Raw genomic sequence first — 22,181 nt, 5'->3', positions numbered from 1 at the left:
CTTCTTGACCCCATGGGGAAAAGAATGGTCTTCTAGCTTCTCACAGTTCTCCCATCCCTTAATTCAACTGAGGTCCATTGGAAATTCCTAAATGTTTTTATTGTTTTAATTGAAGAGATCGCTCTCGAAACTCCCGGTTTCTTTATGACATACCATAAACCCAACATTTTTTTCTTCTGAGAGATTTTTACTGAGGAGGAGTCTCCAGTTGAGGAGAGATCCTTTTGTTGCCTCTCATCTCCTCTTTGTCCATAAGAGAAGAAACTTCTGCTCCAGCTGTTGGCTGCTCTTCCCATGGGAAAAGAATTTCTACTCTCGATTTTCCAGAGCCCGAAATGTGCATCGGGCCATTAATATACACTTTTGGCAGGGTCGGTACAGCGTTAAATTGGCAGTGCTCCCATGAGGGAACCCCATCTGGACAGAACCGATCAAGGTAGGCTAGCCAGCCTGTTTACTTCCATTCTATTCTATAGAATCATCAAGTTGAATCAGGTCTCTCTTGAAGCCCAGCCACATTTTTCCCCACAGGGCTTCCCCACGGGTATATGTACCTCAAGACTTATCTTCAAGAAGCCTTGCTTTGACTTCAAATCCACACCAAATTCTTTCATCCAATTCTTGCCAGAATAGCCTTGCGATGAGAGAGGATAATATCAGCTATTAATTTTTTTTTTAAGTTCTCACTTTTGCATCTGGTTATTATGCCCTGATGTATATCTTCTTCATTAAGAAACCCTACAGGAGAAAGCAGAATGCGATAGGGTTCAAGCAGCAGAATGCCGCCCACGAGCCCTCATCCCGATTCCATTATTATCACAGCGCGACCTTTCAGGAGTCATTTGGTCGTGAGAAATAGAACTTAAGTTAGCTTAATCTAAAAGATGGTTTATTTTAAGCAATTAAGAGTATTTCATAGAATCCGATGAAAAGTTCAGCCGGAACCTGACCAGAAAATGGAACCGAGAATTGGAAAACTTAAATTTTTAGAGCTGGAAAGTCTAGGCATCACCCTTTCTTGGCCACATGGTCTCTTGTCTCTGCTTCTGCTTCACTGTTTCACAGCACAGATCGTATTTCCCTGAACCTTCCTGCTCATGACCCAAAGGTAGTTACTACAGCTCCCTGCGATTCACTGCTGCTCCAATAACCAACTAAAATTCCCATTTCAAATTCCAAGGACAGGGAATCTGATTGGCTAATGCCTGCAACAGCTGTCCATCCTGGTCTAAATCAGTGTGGTTAGGGAGAAGTAGGGCACACATGAGCATAACTTGCCAGGTACACCCCTGAGAATATGGGAGGACTTCTCAGAGAAAAGGGAGTTGGCTGGGACATACACTCCAAAGAGTCTCTCCCTTTTAACTATATTTTGGTGCGTCCTTCCCTCAGTAGACCGGGGGGCGCAAAAAAGAAGATCCAACCTAATCTGGAGGATGACAGGATTCTCAAATATAAACCCGTCGACAGTAGGTCAAACAGAGGAGAGAGGACATCCACACACAGAGAAGGAACAGGGTGCAAAAGCAGGGCGAGGAGGGACACGGGGGCCCTGAGCACTGCAGAGCTTCAGTGCAGTATGTGGGGCAGTGGCAGGCGGGGGACCTGGAGATGGGAGCTGACATCCGCAGCGGCACAGCTGTCGGACGGTGGGGCGAGAGCAGGGGAGTCTGGAGGCTGGGGCATTGCCGAGGCCGGATTAGAAAAGATCCGAGATCCAGTCCAGAGACCTGCGTAGGCCAAGTGGCAGCCGCGAGGAGGAAACGGCAGATTTGCAAGGTCTTTTGGAGCTGGGATCAACAAGGTTTTGCCACCAGTTGGATATAGGGAGTGAAGACACAGGAATATTGACAAATAAGCCGCGCACATTAGCTTCGCTCACTCATGAATCGTGGTGCCCATCACTGAGATCGCAGTGGGGGCTCACTGCTGGATAGTCACCACTTTTCGGAATACTCATGTGGTACAAAAGCACTGGGCTAGAGAGCTCTCCATTGATTACTTTATTTAATCATCATAATGCCTCTATGAATTTTATATTATTTTTCCTATTTTATAAATAAAGAATACAAGCCTTCAAGAATTTAGGTACTTCGTATGTACTCATGCAACTCATAAAATACAAGGTTAATTTTCACATCCATTTCTGTCTGACATCAGAATGATCGAGCACTTAAAATGTCCTATTTTTAAGAAAGAAGAGCAAGTTTTAAGGAAAACATCAGTTTCATTTGGACATGTTGCTCTGAGTTTCCTGTGAGACGTGGCTGAAGAGTCATTGGACTGTGGGGCTGTGACTTGTGAGCCATCTGGGCCCGACTCTCGGATTTGAGAGACCAGCAGCTTAAAGTGGGAGCCAGGAGAGTAGAGTGGTTGCTCCGGGAGCGGTACCAGTCAGTTACTACGGGAGGGGTACCAGTCAGTTACCATGGAGACGCTGCCTCTCCCTGGAGCTGCTTTACGTTATGGAATCGAAATTATCTAAACATACATACGACTTCTCCGAATATTCATTTTACGACTTCTCCGAATATTCATTTTTAACTTTAAATATCTTTCTATATCAGTTGTTACAGCTCAACTTTTTGGTTTTTGTACCTCCCCCCGCACACACACCCCCCCCCTTTTAAAAGATAGTTATCAAGGATTTGTCATTTTTACCTGTCTTTTCAAAGAACCAATTTTAAAACTTTTTAAATTCTAATGCTCTTATTTTGAGTTTAACTATATTTGCTTCCTTCTATTTTTTTACTTTATGTTTTTTTCTGTTCTTTTTAAAAAAGATTTAAGTTGCATGCTAAATTCGTATATATTTTCTTCGATAGCTGAAAGCATTCAAAAGTAAGAACTTACACCGACATTCTGTTTTCATCCCATGCCGCGGTAATGTTTTAGTATTCGTTGTTTCTCAAATGCTCTGCGGCCGCGTTCACTCCTAAGACAGTGACGTAAACCAGGCGATCCTTACTGGCAGGATGCCCTTGGGGCACCGGGAGGAGGAACTGCACAGCCTCACTCACTCCCTCTAAGTTCTCCAGCACGTGTTGGCCAGCCAGCTCCGAGTCCGTCAGCAAGAACTGTGCCATAGATTACAAGAGAGAAAACCCTTCTCTTTTTGGATATCTTCCAAAGGAACAAGTCCAGCCCTTTGGATACTTTCCCAACAACCAGTCAGCATTGAACAGTGTGGCCTGAGCGAGGGGCGGGGTGCACAGAGTGCCCCGAAGTGCTCCCACCCACCGCCAGCCTCCTGTGACTAGCTTCCCTCCACCGCAGGCGCCTAGGACCGTTTCCCATAATCCCCATCTAATTGAACCATCCGCAACATGTTAACTCCATAGATTATTTGATTCAGTTAGAGTAAATTATGTATCAGCTTCTAAGTCACGGAACAATGTCAGTTTTAAACCCCTTTATTTCAGCCCGGAGTATTACACTGAGTTTGCCATATTTAGCCAGCAAACCCAATAAAGCTAAATGTTTTCCAAGGAAAATACAAATGCCGTAATACATCGATTGGATTTCATTTTATATCATTAAAAATAACATTAACTACTGTATGTAAAAGTGAATTTTATAATTAAACGTACTGATTTATATGTCATAGAAAAGTATAAAATGATTCTCTTCCAGAGAAAGACTTGTTTACATCACGTTTGAGTTAGACCTGCAGGTGCTTATCTGGGTTGTTCCTATTTAGCAGGCAGGGAGGGGTGGGGGGGGTGGCCTTGAGAAGGGACCACCGGAATGGCTGGTCAGGAGGCTTTATCCAGACCACATGGTAAAGGACAGCAGCGCGTCCTGATCGTTGGTGTTAACCCTTTTTTTTCGTTTTTACGTAGAGAACTAAATTTAATGTCTTTTTAAAGCATTATGCTGAATTGCAAAATGTACTAGTCTTTTTTAAGTGTCCTACCTTGTTTTAGAAAACATTTAAAGCAAATCATTGTTTATCAGAAACGAGTCACAAGAGCCTAGTAAATGTTATTGCTTAATCTATTGACTTTGCTTTTAGTGCCTCGTATGTCAAACTATGGAATCTTGAATTGAATGATTATAGAGATTGTTGGTAAATATGACTATTAATGAAATTAATTTGAGAAATTTTGCCCTTACTTATGGGAAAGTGTACTCTATATGGGAACTCTGAGACAGGGTACTTGAATTCTAACCTCAGCATCGCTGGTATTCAGATTTTTTTATCTCGATGAAAGTAAATTAACATCACTAAGTCTTTTCTTCCTCACTGGCAAAATGGGAATAAAAATTCTGTCTCTACCCATCACACAGTGATCTTACGGTGATTGAATGAAGTTGAATATTTGAAAATGTTTGGTGAAACTATATAGATAGAGATAGATATAAAAATATATATTCAGTACTTTTAATTTTGTTTTATTAATATTTTAAATTATCTTATTATTAAATAGTGAAATCAATAGGAAAAATCAGTAATATAACCAATGCCTTCTACCCAACACTCAGTTTAACATTTTATAAAATTCTGCTGCATTTGCTTCTGATTATTGGTGTGAATAAAACATTACATATACAAGTAGTAGTCCACCATGGTTCCATTCTCTTCCCTCCTTCCCTAGAAATTACATAGTATTTTATGAATACATCGTATTAATTCGATTATGTTCAGTTTAGGCTCCCTACGCAACCTTCACAGTTTTTTATACGTCTAACAATTTTACTCCAAGAATGAGTATGTCCATTATGATGCCTTTTAACTGAAGGGCAAGCTAATTGCATAGATTTTCAGAAACACTGTATCTAGCCGTCATCATGAAAACCTATAATCAGATTCTGCCTCATTTTTGCTCTTCGTAGATGTTAGTTGATGCCAAAAGAAATTCTTTTAGGTGCATTTACACAGTAACAAAGATAGTTCATTGAAAATATTTATTTTTTATGTTTTGGGGAGATAGATAAACTAAACAAGCAATTTCATAACTTGATTAAAGTTGCAATTGTAAGCAAATCTGTATGACAAATATGAATATTTACTGCAATGGGAATAAGGTTAATATTTTAAAACAAGGTTGACAGGAGAAAAATTGTCTTAGTGTGCAAAAAGGAAATTTGTTTCTTTAAGCGAAAATTGAGGTCAGTAGGCCGTGGCTCGCCTTACTCCTACATGACTGAAATGAATTAACTATCTCAGCAATAAAGCGTTACTGGGCGAGCTAATCACAAAATTACGTATGAGCGCTTGCGTAAAATCATTACATGTTAGAAACGTATATTTTGTATAAGAAAGTATGAAATTTAAAATGCATGTCTACTTTACCTCGATCATCTTAGGATAGAAAAACTAAGTTCTGTTCTGTGGTCACTAAGACCTCATGGTATTTTTCAAAGAGCAAGGGTGGGAACCGTTGTTCGGACGTGTCCATTCTTGGTTGCTGTATTGTTTACTAACTGTGACTTCAGCGTGATCCGATTTTTATGACAGACTTGTTCTTTGTGCCGTAGAGGCACCATCCAGCACATATGCTCTCGAGAGGGGTGTTATTTTGTAGAGGATAAACCTAATTTTGCATTGTTTTCTCTTCATTGGATTATCTTAAGTGAAATAATGAGGTGACTGTTAATCACATACTATGTTCTAGGCTTTATACTGAGTGCCCTGGCCCCTCTGTCTAATCCTCAGTGACCATTTGAGACAGACATCATTTTCACCATTTTGTAAGTGAGGAGACAGGCTTGGAGAGGTTGTGTAAATTGACCAAATTAGCCAGGCTAGTACGTGGCAGTTACTCTATGCCTAGTTTATATGTTTAGTAGTGACATTTTCTGTAATTTATTTCAAATATATTAATATTTAACATGATATTGCTACCATTTTATTGAATCTTGGGATTCATGACCTTAAAAATAAGTGTGAGTGGGAGTCTACTTGTAGTAGTCAGAATGAATTAAGCCTGTTCTATGCATTTATAATTGGCTCTATGGTTGTAATTGGCTCTATGGTTCAGTGCCAATGCTCACAGTAACTTTATGGAAAATGTGAGTGAAAAACACTGAGCATAAGGTATATTTTATTATATAATCACTCATTTATATGTGGGCATATAGTGAACCAAGTATTGACCACACACGGTACATGTAACTTTATTTTGAATAGTTGCATGTAAAGTGAACATTTTTATATGATCTCCGTGATGCCAAAACAACCGTCTGATTCACAGAAATTATGTGATCAGAGTATGATTTTTATCACAGCTCTTCACTCTTCAGTTCCTTGTGTCAAGTTATATAACATAAACATGATCCAAGTTGTAATGTCCTCAGTGGGCTCTACGTATTCATAGTGGCCCTTTTCCCCAATGTCACAAAAAGGCAGAAAATATGTTCTAGCCATGTGAAAATACTAGTTTTACCTTATTACTCTCTTCATACATACCGGTTCTCAAAGCATGGGCAATCCAATCAGCACTGCAAGAAAATTCTTTGATGATAAGAGATTATGACCCCATTAAACTGAATTGAAGACAATGTTAAATTTTCCGATATCATATGGCTTATGTACACAAAGAGACAGAGGTGGTCTTATGTTTCTTTTCTCTGTATCCATATTATCAAAGTAACCATTATGTCCGTTTTCCTCTAATAATGACATTTATACTTTGTTGCATTAATGTGAAGTAACGTGGATTGGATGTGTTTGTAGATTCCTTTTAATTACTGTGTAAAAACGATATGTAATTGAAACAAAAAGCATTGTTTCCAGTCCTAATTTTTTTTCCTCAAGTCCATCCTGTCAAGCTGAAAGCGTGAAAGTTATTTTCTGGTGGTGTGATTAGATTGGGTCTGAACTCTCCAGCTGGCAAGCCTGTCTATGACTGGCGGCGGCCTGTCCCCAGTGCTTGTCATTTTCTGACATGCCTGACAGGATGGGGACAGCCGCCCCAGACAGGTTCATTAGATGGTGTTTTCTACAGCTGGGCTAAAAGTAAGTAAGTAAATAAATAAATAAATAAATAGCAAATAAATAAATAGACTGCGCTTCGTCAAGGCCCAGGCTGTAGAGGCCTTTCTTGTTGGTTTAAACCAGGGCCTTGTTTTGACAAATTTTGATCTGTGCAGTTTTTAGATTTTTCTGACACATTTTTGTTTCCATCCCCTTTGGCCTGCACCGTCTGCACTCTGCCTTGTTGCTGCTTTCAAAATCCTAACAGTCTTCCCCAGAGAAAAAGAACCATAGGTATTGAGATCTTAAAAGAAAAATAAAAGCAGCACGATGCTCTATAAAATAGCAACAGTTAATTTATTTCCGTGGTGATCTGCCCAGTGGTAAGAGAAAGAACCTTGGGATTTGCGATAAGCCAATTACAAGAAAGGTTAAGAGTTTTTCTAGTGCCAGAAACATGCCATCTACATGAGAACATAGTATCATTACTAGCAGTCTACACTCTGAGATACATTGCTTTTCAAACCTGCCAGAAATTTAAGCTGTCTTCATTCTTGGACTTTTAGGAAGCTGACAGTTTTCTGCCTGTGTTGATGGGCTTTGATGTCAGGAAGGGAAATTATAGAAGATTATGGAATACCTGCTAATAAAACGAGAAATAGATTCCAAAACCAAATTTAGAAATATATTTCTTTGTCAGTGGTAGGCTTCTTTTAAGGTTAACTGGATTTGCCAAAAATTTGGTGTGCATTTGAAACGTACATGCATACAGAGTCACGATTTATCGTTTTCAACCTCAAATTTAAACTTTTAAAACTGTCATGTTGGAAAGGGAAAAAAAAAAATTGTTAGCCAAGGAATTGTTGTTTCCGGGTTATACCTGCAATTAAAAAGTAGATATTGGCATCTTTACTTTATAGACTTGCTAGATACAGTCTCTTTATTCTTAACGTTTCTGATAGCTGTGTTTCATTGGGAGAAACATTTGATCTTAACTTTTAGTAAGTAGAACATGCTCAGATAAAAAAACATTCGACCATGTATATTGACATAATCTTAGTGCAACTGTTAGCTATCTTTCCGTTCACATGCAAGATAACGAAATGTGATACTGTTTGTGTCTCTTGTCATTTTGTCTTTGGTGTAATAAACAGTGTTGCTGAAAAGAAGCAAGGTCCTCATTCACAGAAATCTTAGCCCTTACCTTTCCTTCGTATTGTTAGTTTCTGCTGCTTTCGTTCCCGTCTCTATGACAACTGTTTAAATTGGGATGGGCAACTGTCATCTGGAGTATTACTGAGAGAAAAGTGTTAGTGAGCACACAGTTCCCATAGATAGAGCATTTCAATATAATCCAATTTTAATTGCGCTCCAGAGACTTTGATGTGCTGCAGAAGGGTTGGGCGAGAGCTATTCCAGGGAGAAATTAAAGCAGCCCAGCCAGGCTTCGCTGCTCCAGACTGTCACCGTTTTAAGTGAGCATTAGCATCAGACTTAACCTGCCCCTATGGAACATCTCACTTCTTTTTTTCAGCTTTTCGCTGATTTATTTCTCCATATGTAAAAGCAAAGCACTTTCATCTTTTTATATATGTTTTTACGCCCATTCGATGGGGCTTGCAAAGCTCATACTGGACCTGCGATTATCTTACGCTGTCCGTTGGACTTTGCTTTGGCGGTTCACAAAAGAGAAAGAGAGTGGGGATTAGTTTTAAATTGTCAACTATCATATATTAAACTTTCTTTTTAATATCACTTTGTAAAACCCTGTGTAGATCTAAAAAGTTGAAAGAAGTGTAATTTTTTTATTTAGCTTTGATTTATCGTTGAATTTCATGTTAATGTTTAGATGCTTTGACATTTATTAAAGGCTAGGATTTTTATTTCAAAATGCATTAAAATATCTTTGCCTCATCATATGAAAAAAAAAAGAACAGGCAAAGCTAGTTTAGAGCAGATGAACACAGGGAAATCAGTCCTTAATGGAGAAAACATTGATCTTTAAAAAAAAAAAAATAGAGAGGAAAATGGGTATTTTTTCAAGTATATTCAAAGACCTCTTAAATGCTTTGAAATATAATGTTGAACATACGTTAGCTGTTTTACTAAAAATAAAAATGACTAAGACTACAATGTTAACTAAAATAATTAAATATAATGCTTGCGATGTCAAAAGCTTTGTTCTAGGTATGGTAAAGTTAGCTAAGTCACTACCCGTTTGTGGCATACTTGAGATTTCTGATATGTATTGGCACATTTTAAAAATAAATAAAAATGTATGTTGAGAAATTAAGTAAAATTATGACAATAATTAGGAATTAGTTTGTGTACACACACCTAGATTTACTTGCCGGTTTACTGTAAAGCTCATGAAGCTTGAGCGTTGGGCTCCTCACTCCACAGGGACTGGGGAGACGGAGGTCCTCAGGAATTGTCGACTGGTCTCAGTTTACCCACTTGCCTTAAGAGACCTCAGAAGAACACAACTTGCATTCTAAGGCTCCAATATTTGCTGGTTTTTTTTTTTTTCTCATTCTAAATAAATATCCAGTTACATAAATAATTTTTATTTGTAACTTTGTATGATAAATTTTAAAAAGGCGTCCCAAATAATGTAAGCTTATTCCACACTTTAATGACCTTCTTCAATTCCCCCCACCCATTGGTGGGCGTTTCCTCCATTCTTTTGTTATTATAAACAATGCTGCAACGAATAATCTGGTATATACTTCCTCTTGCATTAGTGGGAGTATAGCCACAGGACAAATTCCTAGAAATGAACCTGATGGGTTAAAAGGTACATGTGTTTGGAATTTGGATAGATGATGCAAAAATGCCCTCCATTAAAGTTACACCAGTGTGCACTCCCAGCAACAGTATCATGAGTGAGTGCCTGTGTTCCTATCAGCAAGAGCAGTATGATGAAACTTCTAGATTTTCGCCAGTTTTACAGATAAGAATAGTATTTCCATATAGCTTTAATTTTACAATGGGTGAGGCTAATCATGCTTTCAGTCAAGAAAGAGCCATTTGTACTATGTTTTCTGTGATTTATCTATTTGACTTTTATTAAGCAAAATTTGACTGTATCAGTGTCTGTAGGACAATTTGTCACATGTATGTATTTTTGTATTAGATATCATACAGACTTATACTATATATTATGAAACTTATCTATGTAAGTATATATCTCCTTTTTTACCTACTTCCCCTCTAGATTAATTTGTTATTACTCTATGAAACATCCTCCCAAATTTTAGGGGCGTTAGTTATAAGGATAAGAATATTTTTTAATTTACCTGTATTTTTATTTACTCAACAAAAATCTTTCTGCTCTGGAATTTTAAAAACTTTAACTGCATGACATTATTGAAAGTATAACCAGCTAATATATGAACACTTCATAATATATTAACTGTATTGAATTCTGTGCCACGAGGGTCACCTTCTTTATCACTTAGTTTGCCTTGTGGGTGTCTCTAGTATATGCTTTTATTTAGTTACTAAAACATGAACATTGGAGGCACGTACAGCAGTGCTCCGGGGAGCTGCACGCATGTCTCATATACCAGACACTACGTCAAGCGCCAGGGAAGACATTCTGTGTTAATGTCGGGTTAAAACTGAGACATATGAATAACCTCCATATCTGGAGAAAATAATATTATTAGGTTTATTCATACTGTTAGTGGAGGGCAAAACTTACGTAACAAACTAGATTTTTTAATTTATTTATATCTTATTCACTGGTTATCATTTCTTTAAAGTAGTCAAGTACAGATAGATTCATTGTTTTCGCTGACACAGTTTTCCTTGCGCAGTCTACGTCCCCGTGTGTGATAACGAGCAGAGAGAGTGCCATATCTTATCTTTTTCACGACACTCATCGTCCACCAGGAACCCTAAACCTAGAGAATGGTGGAGAGCACCATTCCTCTAGTCCCTGGAGCCAGAAACTCTTGCAACAGCTTCAGTTCCTCTCATTACTTTACGTCAGCATAAAACAAAACAAAAACACTCGAGCCCTATTAATCCTGTCTTATAAACGTGTGTACTGTCTTTCCCTTCTTCCTACCTACGGCAGCTGTCTTAGATTAGAGTTCCTTCACGTCCTACTGGCATAAGTCAGATTTTCAGTTTCGCATCCTTCCGTGTCCTTCTCACGGCTTCAAAATGGCCTTTCCAACATGGAGATTTAATCTTGTACCTACGCTCACTGTGAGGGTCTCAGTGGCATCACTGTCATCATTAGAGCCACCGTCCACTGAGAGCTAAGTTTAAAATCCAAGTCTCCGTTAATCTTTTCTGCAGTGAACTCTCTGGACAGCCTCTTGCCTCTAGAAAGGTGACCTCTGCTACTAATGGTGCAGACACCTGTTAAATACAGCAACCTAGTTAATTGTTCAACAATCCAGTGGAATAGAATTATTATATCAATCGAGTATTAAGGCATGAATAGAAACTGGGAGCTCCATTAAAGGAGGGACCATCTTCCTCTTGTTTACCGATGTATTTCCATCACCTAGCACAGTATCTGGAACCTGGTAGGTGCTGACTAAATCTTTGTGTGATGCATCAATGACATGTGATGCTAACAGCTTTTGCCCAGGGACAAAGTACTTGATCATGATGATCAAACGAAACAGATAAATAGCAAATTCTCAGCAAAGTAGTATTTTGCTGCAAATAGACAGCTTTACAATAAAGAAACATAAAGTAAACAGGAGAAACAAAAATAATCTAGGGGCATCATGGTAACACAGAAGAGACTTTGGAGGGATACTTAACACTGGAAATACTATTGTCATTACCTGCAAAAGTTGGGAGGTCTCTAAAAATCTCTTTTTACCCCCAGTTACAGGTATTTATGAAAGACATTCATGGACGGCAAGGGGCATTTACTGAGCTGTTTACATTTAAATTGACTTGCATTTCTTGAAGAGGTGTTAATTATTCTCTAATGTTGAGAAACCAGAGTACAAGTAAAAATACCACAGGAAATTCAGTAACGTAGTTGTCTCTAGCTGAAGCAGTAAGATTTTTTTTTTTTTAAGATTAAATTTCAAACACAGCAGACAGAACACTCAAAGCCATAGAAGTGGCTTTGAGTAAGTAAGTGGCATATAAGTGGCATATAAGAACAGATTCTGGAACATAACCAGACTTGGTGGAACCACCGTGAGACACAGAAGCAGAGTTTGGTTCAGAGAGCGGTGGCCGCTGGAACAGGGTCGGACTGAGACCAGAGCAGGGCTGCCCTCGCCACTGCTCACTGAGACTCTCCCATTCAGTCCACCAGGGCCAGAGAAGCAGGGTCATCGTGAGCAACATGGTAAAGAAGCACTTTCCAGTCGGAGCACCTTCCGTGTTCTGTCCAGTGCATGATGAATTGAGAATCAACTCTGGACTATGTTGATATGACTGCTTTTAATTAATATAGATCATATAAGTTGAGACCTTTGCTGCACATGTGTATTACTAAATATAGATCAACAAAAGCATTTCTAATGATTTACTACTGTTAAATCACTGCTGTGGGCTGGGCTCGGGGCTGAGTGTGAAGAATGCAGAGATGCCCTCGGTGAGCTCAGAGGTTAGGAGGAGACGCCGATAAGTAAACCGATACTTATAATGACGTTTCGGTAGCGGACAGGGTCTCAGCGGGGGTATTGGGCTCATCTAGCTTCGTCATCAATAGCAGTTAATCAGAAGAACAAGATAAGGAGGGATCTGCCGGGCAGAGGAAACACCACGTTCACGGGCACAGAGCTTGACAGAACGTGGCACATTTGGGAGCTGAAAATTGTTCAAGATGGTTGGGATTTAAGAGCAAGGCATAATGCGCATTGTGGCTAAATATGAGATTTTACACTACTTCTAATAGTAGTTACCGCTTCCTAAATAACTACTAAGTACCATAAGTACATATGCTTTACATACATAAACTCTTTTATGATTTTCATGACATACTAGGATCCAAATTTTTTTAAAAAACTGAAACTCTGATGAATATAAACAGAAAAGTACGCTAGCATTTACGTTATGTGTGTTTTCCCAGGTAAATATAAACCAGCGTTAACTAAAGAAAAAATAATTTTGCCTTCAAATTAAAAAATAATAAGATATCTCTCTTCACTATACGTTTCTCACTACTTCTGCGTGTGTTTAAATTTTTAAATAAAATTTGTTTTAGAATTTTTAAATAAAACTTTAAAAAATAAAGAGTTTTTAATATTTTACAAGATTTCTCTCATAGCATAATCAGATCTCCAGTCAAAAGCAATTCTCCTTTATTGCGCTCTGTATAATAAAACTGACTTCACGATTGCAACAGTAATTATGCAATTCCCCCATCTAATCTTGTATCATTTCTGACTGTACCTAAAACTTTAATTGAAATATTTCCAAAAAGAAGAAACTATTTGTGCTAACAATTTACGGTATTTACAAAATCAGACCCAATTACCAAGTTGGTTCAAAGAAAACGCTCTAACCCAGAAATCCAAATGATCTGATACAAAAGAAAATAAATCTTAAAACAGGAGGTGTATAAATATAACTAGTTTAAAAATTGTCATTATGCAGAGTAATACAATGAGAGTTAATGTGCTCGGTATGGAAATGAAAGTTAATAGTAGAAACTAGAAATTAGTTTCTTTTCAAAGTGTAGAGTTCTCCCCTTCTATCTTTTTTCTTTGTAAAATAACAGCAGAGGGACAAATACAAGATTTTAGAGTTTGCCAAATTTGAGAAAATGAGGAAACACAGCCAAATATATAATCCTTACACATGGGGACATTCATGAGTAGGACGAAAATGAAGCGACCTTGCCAATATCGTTTTTTAATTTTTGAGAGTTTTACCATAATTTTGAGAGTATGCATTTGAAAATGAAGTAAGCACAGAGGACTCCAGCTGCTCCTCAAAGTGGTTTGTAAATTAAATTTTAAAGATTTTATTCAACAAAAATTGAATTCCTTTCATGTGCAGGTTCTGCAAAGAATACCAAATAGAATTCAACTTAGTCTCCTATCTCTACCGTTGTTTAGGGGTCGTTTATAACAAAATAGGTGAATGTAAAAGTACTTGCCACCGTGTGAGGGACACTATTGGAGCGGTATAAATAATACTCTTGAAAGAGCTCATGGTTTTCTACTAATGAACATCAGATAACATTTGCATAGCTTATTGGAGCAGCACAGCCCTTCTCTAGCCAAACAGCCTCTGTGCTGTAGCAACAGCAATGATCTCTGAAGTGCAGATTTAGTCACCTCACCTGTTTAACACAGTGGCTCTCCATTGTTCTCAGACCAAAAGTCCAAACTCTTTAACATAAATTACACGATGTAACCCCACAAACTGGCTCCTCGCCCACCTTTTATTATTCTAATCTTCTTTTCACCTCTCTCCTCCTTACAATATTTGTCCCAGACAGCCTGGACCCATCCCCCCAAAGCACCGTGTTTACATACGTGTTGTCCCTACTGCTCGGGACACTCATTTTTCCCTGTCCCCTCCCCCACACTGTGATTCTCCACTGGACTGTGAGCTCCTTGAGGACAAGGACTCTGCCTCTCTTGTTCACCACTGGATCATGGCCATCATTTGATAAGTCACTGAAAGAAAATAAAATTGATAAATCATGAGGACAAGCTCAACGGGGAAGAGCTGGTCTAACTACGGGCTGTTTGTTGGATAGGAAGAAGCCTTCTTAGAATTATCACTACTAACAATGAGAGTGGTAACCGATGTCCCGAAGTTAAGAGATTGGTACTGTGATTTCTAGAATATAAACTGCCACTAAGGAAGCGATAGCTGTGGCTGTTAGTTTAAAAGGTTCTACGTTGTGGTCCAGGTCTCCTCCTCTCTTGCAGGCAGCGTCATTAGTGAAAGTTAAACCCAAACAGCAATCTGCTGCTGCTGTGTGAGTGAGTGAGTGAGTGAGTGAGTGTGTGTGTGTGTGTGTGTGTGTGTGTGTGTGTGTGTGACACATACGCAGGAGACAGTAGGCAATAATTATAGCAGTAGGCTAATATTTAAGTGCTTCCTGTGTGCCAGGCACTGTACTAAGCATTTTTTAAAAGAGTTATTTTTATTTTATTCAATCCTCAAGACCACCCTGTGAGGCTGGGTACTATTATTTCCCCTGTCTTTATGATAAAGAAGATGAAGACGCGAAAATTAGCTAACTTGCCTGAGGACTCGAAGCAAGTAAGGGAGGTTGGTCCTAGAGAAGCTTCGAGTCTCAGATAGGGAGGTAAATCCATTGATGAATTAGAGCAAATTGTGGGCTTCTTAAATAAAAAGCTCTCTGTGGATGGGCTGCCTAAATTTCCCCCAATTATAGGATGTTTCAACCATGTAATTTTAACCCATATACTGATAACAACTATAATTATGAATATTTAACCTCAGAAGTATAACAATATACTATATATTGTTTAATTTTCATTGAAAATGTATTTTCTAGAAACCATTCTGCCAGCTTAATTTCTTGATTATTTCTGTTTTCTTTAGAGTTAAGCCATTTCCAGTTTTTCCTATTTTCGAAAATATGAAAACATTTGACTCAGTAGTCAACTTTTTGGTCTGTATTAGATTTTACTGATTATGGTGCCCGCCCTTGACAGTTTTATTCTGATGATTCAATTCATTAATTGGATAAAAGACCAAAGTGAGACTTTTCCATCCCATGTCTGAGAATTTCTTTATTACGTAGGGCTGGTCTCTTGCCTTTGTTCTCTTTTTTTTTTACCCCACTCACCCTGTAAAATAATTTCAGAAAACTATATATCACCTTGCACATGTCTAAGTTATTAACATCTGAAATTTTTTCATAAGTTTAAAAATTTTTTAAAGGTATAATATCCAGTGTGCTGTAAATATTGATATTTTAAAATAATATTGTCACTTCACTTTTTGGATATACTCAGTAGAATCAAATATATCTAATAGAATAGTAATTTGATTACTATCTTCTATTTTAATACACATATAACCTATTTTTTCAAATGGACACGTTAGGTAATTCCTCTTTCTCTTAAACTCATATTTTCACTTAATTCCCTCCCCCAAATTTATCGAATCTAAAAATATTTTATACTTGAAAGCCTTATATTGATCACAATATTATACAAACCTGCAAAAAGCGTATATATTTATGAATTGAGGTTTTAATTTAAAAAAAATTTTAAACCATAAAATTCTAAATGTTTAAAATTTTTATTCTGGAGAAAATTATTACTACAAATATTATCAACAACATAAATATATTGTGACCTTGAAAAATACTTATTAAACACAAAAAGTAAAATGCTGTTGGTAATTTATCTCTTAGTGAGATGAGCAGTTAATATATTTACATAAGAATATTGCTTATTACTAGGACAATACAGGGATTAATATTAGAGCTTCTTCTAACTTTCTTTTTTGTAGAAGTGTTGAAAAATCTTATTCACACAAATAAAAAGAAGGATGTTGAAGTTTTATTATAGCAGTGCTATAATTTTTGTACCACTTCTAAGCTGTATGCTAAAAATCACCTAGTGATCTATCATCAAAAATTATTTTTCATTATCTGTCTGTCAACTGACAGTCCAATTAGATCCAGCTTCAGCTCGTAAAAGTGAATTGAGAAACCATCTGACTCACGAAAGGGTTTTTTTAACCCAGTCATTGAGGACATACACTTTTCGGCACCTCCATCAGTATTTTGAATTGTTTCCTCCTTGAGGCTCCCATCCCCCACCCCCAGTAGATCTCGCACCCGGGCAGTACACCGGAGGGAGCCCTTCCTTTTTTTTTTTTTTTCCTAATTGGAAAAGGGCAAAGTGAGAAGGGAGATGGGAAAGAGAGCCTGTGCCTCCCTCACATGTTCATTCTCAGGCAGATGGATTTTAAGAAGCTAAGGGTCTGGAAACTTGCTCTGTTCATTTTGCATACCTAATTTACCTTGACAAGTAAGGTAGCACATTGTGTTGTTTCTTGTTTCCCCATAACCTTCTAGTTATTTCGTATATCTTATACCCCTCCACACCTTTGGTGAGGAAATAGCATCCCCAAGACAGGTGGAGAAGACCAGGAGGGCGTGCCTAACATCTTGCGGTCTCTGCCGCTCGCGTGTCCTCGCCTCACGTACCATGTGCACGAGCCAGACAGAGCTGACCTCGCACGTGGCCACTTTAGGACCCGTGCTTCTTCCATCTTGTGGTTTAGCTTTCTTTCTGAGACTTAGAATCCTCTTCATGCAGCTGGCAGACAGGAAGAGAATGGACAATCATGTATGACTGTAAATCTGAAGTTATTTTTGAACTATTCCATCTTGAACATATTTGTTATATCCAAAATCATTGATAATTTATACAAGATTATAAAAGTAATGGGGACTTGTAACTTGACATCGTGCTAAAAGCCATTTAATTAAACCGTTGGAGCTGCAGTCGTCCGTTTGATGTGATGAAGGTCCCATGAGCATCGAGTGGGCGTGTCCACCCAGCCTCCCGCGGCAGCCTCATCAATTCTTAACAGAAAATATAACTTGAAGCAAAATTTAGATTTTTCATATTCAAAGAAAAAAATATTTTTAATACTCAATATATATGTTAGATGATTCGAGATCGCCAAAGCTATCACTAAACAAATACTTTGTACATTGCACAGTATTAGCTTCCTTAAAAGGAAGAAAAGATGAAACTGATCTGACAGCCATATACATGTTTCTGACAACATGTACATGTCTGACACACATGAGTGCACAACAACCCTCTTTTTCTTCAACAAGATCATCAAGATAATATGTGTTAAGCACACGCATTTGGGCGAGGCGGTTTACAAGGGGTCTCTGTTACATTTGGTTGCTATGGCTTCCTGTGCGCTTCAGCTCCTGAAGTGCGGCAGATCTCGGAGTATGAGACTACCATGAGCTCTTTCTCCCTTCACTTTTCTGGGATGCTAAGCAGTTAGCTCAAAATCGTTCAGTGGTCACTCAAGAAAAATCACAAAGTGCTCTAAGATTTGGCATCAAGATGCTTTAGTATTATTCTTGTTTATGACCTAGATGATGTAATAAAAATTCTGTTTATTTAATTTTCAGAAAATGAAACTGAATGGGGTCATTAGCATTTGTTGATTAGATTTCATAGTCTATTAAATAACTTGGAGAAGCAGGTAGGCACAAACCGGATGATACGGAAAGGCTGACTTCAAGCAAAAACCACAAACCTCAAGTATAAATGAAAGTGCTTACATAGTTTCGAAAAATATCCTGGACTGTAATGAAAAACAAACTTAAATAGTTATTATAGAAGGTCCTGAAACTTATATAGACTATTATGTAACTAGTAAAGGTATAAATAAAATACAGACAATATTATAATATCAGGTCATATTTCAGACCTGGGCTCGATGCCCAGATTTTTATAGAAATGTGCCGTAAACTTGATATTTAATCAACTACAAGTGATATTTCCTTACATTTCTGAAATATGTAGAAATTGATAAAACAACTCATCAGTTGCCTGAAGTAGTGTCCCAACTGGTTGCTCTGCCTTTAGTCTCAAAACCTCCGCTTTCTCTTCCACGTGCCACCCTCACCAGGGTACACGCTCCACCTTCCCCGAGCATCAGGGCTTCTCGTCACCCACGAGCACAGGAGGCTGGGGGTGCAGTCCAAGGAAGACCATGGCACCTGCAGAACTCACTTGAATGCTAGTGTTTATCTCAACAGTTCATCATTTGTTACATTTTATTTTTCAGTCTATCTGTGTTCATTATACTCAAAAAAAAAAAAATTTTTTTTAAATTACTTACCAGAAATAAAACCGATGGCCAAAAACAGTGCCAAATGATATTCTCTGACACCCCTTAGTATACGTTTTCTTGTGTGAGAGACATAAGTCTGTAAAATGAAGTCAAAACGCCGGTAGCGTAAAGACCTTCCTTAACCCCTCTGGGGTAAAGGAATTCTTTTAGTGGGGTGGGGTCTTTCAGGATGGGAAATATCCCATTTAGAGTTCTCAAAGGTGCAAACTAAACTACTGAAGAAGAGAAAGAAACCAGTTCTATTGAGACTGCTTTTTTAGGTCTCGATTAAGTCTGAAGTGGGCTCCACCATTAGGATAATAAACATGAGAAGTCTGAAGGCCAAACTGGAAAGCTTTTCCCAGGTCAGCAAGGAGTCAGACATGCATACACTTGGTGAAATGTCTTGTAATCTCCCCCATATGTGTGATCTCTGTCAGTTTCTCTTAGTGATTTATTCAACCAGCAAGTGTACCTGGGGCACACAGGTGCCAGGCACTGTTTTAGACGCTGTGTATTGAACAATAAATAAGATAGACAAGGGTTCTGTTCTCATGGAACTTTCATGTCACAGGGAGAGGAGAGACAAAAAACAAACGAATAAGAAAATAAATAAGTGCCATGCACAGAATTAAAACTTAGCGATGTGGTAGAGGAGATGAGGAGGTTAGTAACTCTCCATTGGGTGCCAGGAAAGGCAAGCTCACAAGAGGGGATATAAAAAAAATTAGTAAAAAAAAATTTAAGAGTGCTTGCATTTTATAATCAATCGCATAGTCATTTGCATTCCATAATCAATCTTGAAGTAAAGAAGGGAAAGCGGAAAGTGGTTTACTATGAGACCAAAAAAGAAGACTCGAGGCTCCACTGGGTTTTCTGGCAGGAAATTATGACCAGCTCCCTTTTTAGGGATTTCAAAACCTCAGCTATAACATGGGTGTCTGTAAAGCAATTAGGCAGATTTTTTTTTTTTTTTTTTTATCCAGTTGTAAGAAGTTTTATGCATGTGATTTTTCCCTGCCAGGACCTTTTGGTGAGGACTGTGCACTTATTCAGATATCGCCCTTATCTCCAATAGCTTTGGAGCCTGGGTTCTCACTTCTGGAATGTGCTTCCCTGAGCTGTTTACTAGCTACTAGCAAAATAATTTCCTTTTAATTTTATTCCCTCTCTTTTCACTCCTTGCCTTCAGGCTTTACTGAGTTCCTCTGATTATCTTAGTGTCTTTTTTTCCTTGCTCCTGAGGGCCCCCCGCCTGGAGCTCAGAAAGAGATGGTCAGAGACCTGATGGAGTTTGTGTATCAACGTGGCTCAGGCAGGAGAGAGAAGCCACAGAGCAATTTAAACAGGGAAAGTGTGATATATACATAATTAGAATGTAAATTACAACAGGAGATTGGAGAGACAAGGGAATGGTGAGTAAGAAATAAAAGAGAGAGACCTGTGTTTAGAAGCTTATATAAAGAGCAGCCACCATCCTTAGAGCTGACCTTGAACCCAAAGGATTGGCCCTGCAGGCCTAGTGCAAGCCTGTAGCTCACCGAATGGTGCAGAAGTCACTGTGGGCCCAGCTGGGGGAATCTCTGTCCTCTGGAATTTTCCAGAAATCCACCCTCTAGGGAGTTGGTGAAGCTAGACCTAGGAGGGTTCTCACCAGCCCACTCTGCTACAAAACTGCCTGGGGTCAGGGAGTACTGGAGAAAACTGCCAGTCAAGACGGGAGCCCGGACTAGAGGGGCCCCCGCGGTCTGCAGGACCCCCCAAGTGAGCACGCCAGAGCCAGGAAGAAAACACCTTCCTCCTGCGATCTCTTCAGTGTCCTTTCCTGACAAAGCCTAACATTGCACCAGCTGGCAAAGGGAAAATAAAGGGCATGTATTCATTTTCACGGAACAAGCAATTACGGATGAATTTGGAACCACAAAGCAATGTATTGATAACTGGCATTGTTGGTCAGACATGGCGCACTTAAGGAGTCAGGCTACCTTCTCCGTGTTTGTGAACTACCTGCCTACTATAAGTAAAATAAACTGAGAATGTGCTTAACGGAAACTGATAATGTGTAAATATTCATTATTACGTCATGGTTCCCAAAGAGAAAAAAATGAAAAATATGAGAGTGTGTGTGTGTGTGTGTGTGTGTGTGTGTGTGTGTGTGTGTGTGTGTCTGCATCCTCCTGGCTTACTGGCTTAGTATAATGATGCCAAAACAGCTTTCATGGGAAAGTCTCTCCTATTTTTCTGAGATTGTATTTATTTTATTGGGTTTTCAAATGGCCTTTTTATATATATATTAGTGAAATAGTGGTCACAGTGAAAGATGGTTTTTGTTGTTGTGGCTGTTTTATTTGCCTTAAATTTTTTTCCTACTTGACAAAAAATAAATTAGCACTGTATTAGTACCTTTTCCATTTTAAAAAACTTATAGTGGTCTATGAAATTCAAATCTGGAAACCATTGTACCCAACTGAGAATTTAAGATAAATTGTGGCACGTCACAATTATCCTTTTGTGAAATGTATAAAAAGTTTTGCATTTAGGAACTGAAAAACAGAACTTAAATAAGCTAAAGCCATGCTCTTTATATTCAGTGTCTCTACTTAAACTAACTGGTAATAGGTACTATTATCACTGTTTTTTGAATGACAAAAAACAGACGGAGTTAATTTTTCCAAGGTTCTATCGCTAGTAAATAGCAGAGCCAAGATTTAAATAGATCTCTGTCTGCCTTCAAAAACCTTCCAGAGTCTACGAAAGACAAAAGCTGAATTAAGAAGTTTAAAAAAATGGAATTTTCAAAAAATAAAAAGACCAGTAGATCTTATATATAGTGTGTGTGTGTGTATATATATATATATATGTATATATATATATATGTCTATACATATATAGCATGTATGTACATATTTATAATTCCTAGAGAAAGGAGGTGTAAGAAGGGACTTTGTAACTTGTTTTCAAAGCTTAAAGAATATCATGTATGTAAAACTCTAATTTTGTTTTCATCAAAGCAAATATAAATGTGCTAGATGATACAGAGTAACCACTGCAAGTAGAAATGTGTTTATGTACTGTCAGTATACACTGGTATCTCAGGAAGGAGTGTGTTTGTTGTAGATTTGACCACAGTGGCTTAATCAAAAAGGGATTTATCTGTGTCGTGTAAGGAGACGTCCACGTCTGGCTGGTTGCTGAGACTATTTTGTCAGCTCTGTCTTAGGGCCAACCTCAGCGTGATTCCCCTGGCCTTCTCCTCAGTTCCTGCTACAGTTTCTGCCATCACATCTCCATATAAGCGAGAAGGGAACAGGACTGTGCCAGCTATATATGACTCATTTTATCAACTTATTTGAAACATCCCCAAATGACTTTGATTTTGTTCTCATTAGCCAGTGCTGGGTTGAATGTCCTTACCCCTGTTTGCGAGGGAATTTGGGAAAGCAAAGAATTACTTTGTCATGAG

General features: G+C 38.3%; 1 protein-coding gene across 8 annotated transcripts in view; it reads left to right on the top strand.

Moving 5' to 3' along the window:
• NBEA (neurobeachin) overlaps positions 1-22,181 on the top strand; it is a 557,443-nt gene that overhangs the window by 425,846 nt on the left and 109,416 nt on the right. The window lies entirely within an intron of this gene.

This window comes from Pteropus alecto, unplaced genomic scaffold (assembly GCF_000325575.1).
Source record: "Pteropus alecto unplaced genomic scaffold, ASM32557v1 scaffold16, whole genome shotgun sequence".
Classification (NCBI taxonomy): domain Eukaryota; kingdom Metazoa; phylum Chordata; class Mammalia; order Chiroptera; family Pteropodidae; genus Pteropus; species Pteropus alecto.
Note: the sequence above shows the minus strand (reverse complement) of the source record. Positions and strands in the feature narration are given on the sequence as shown.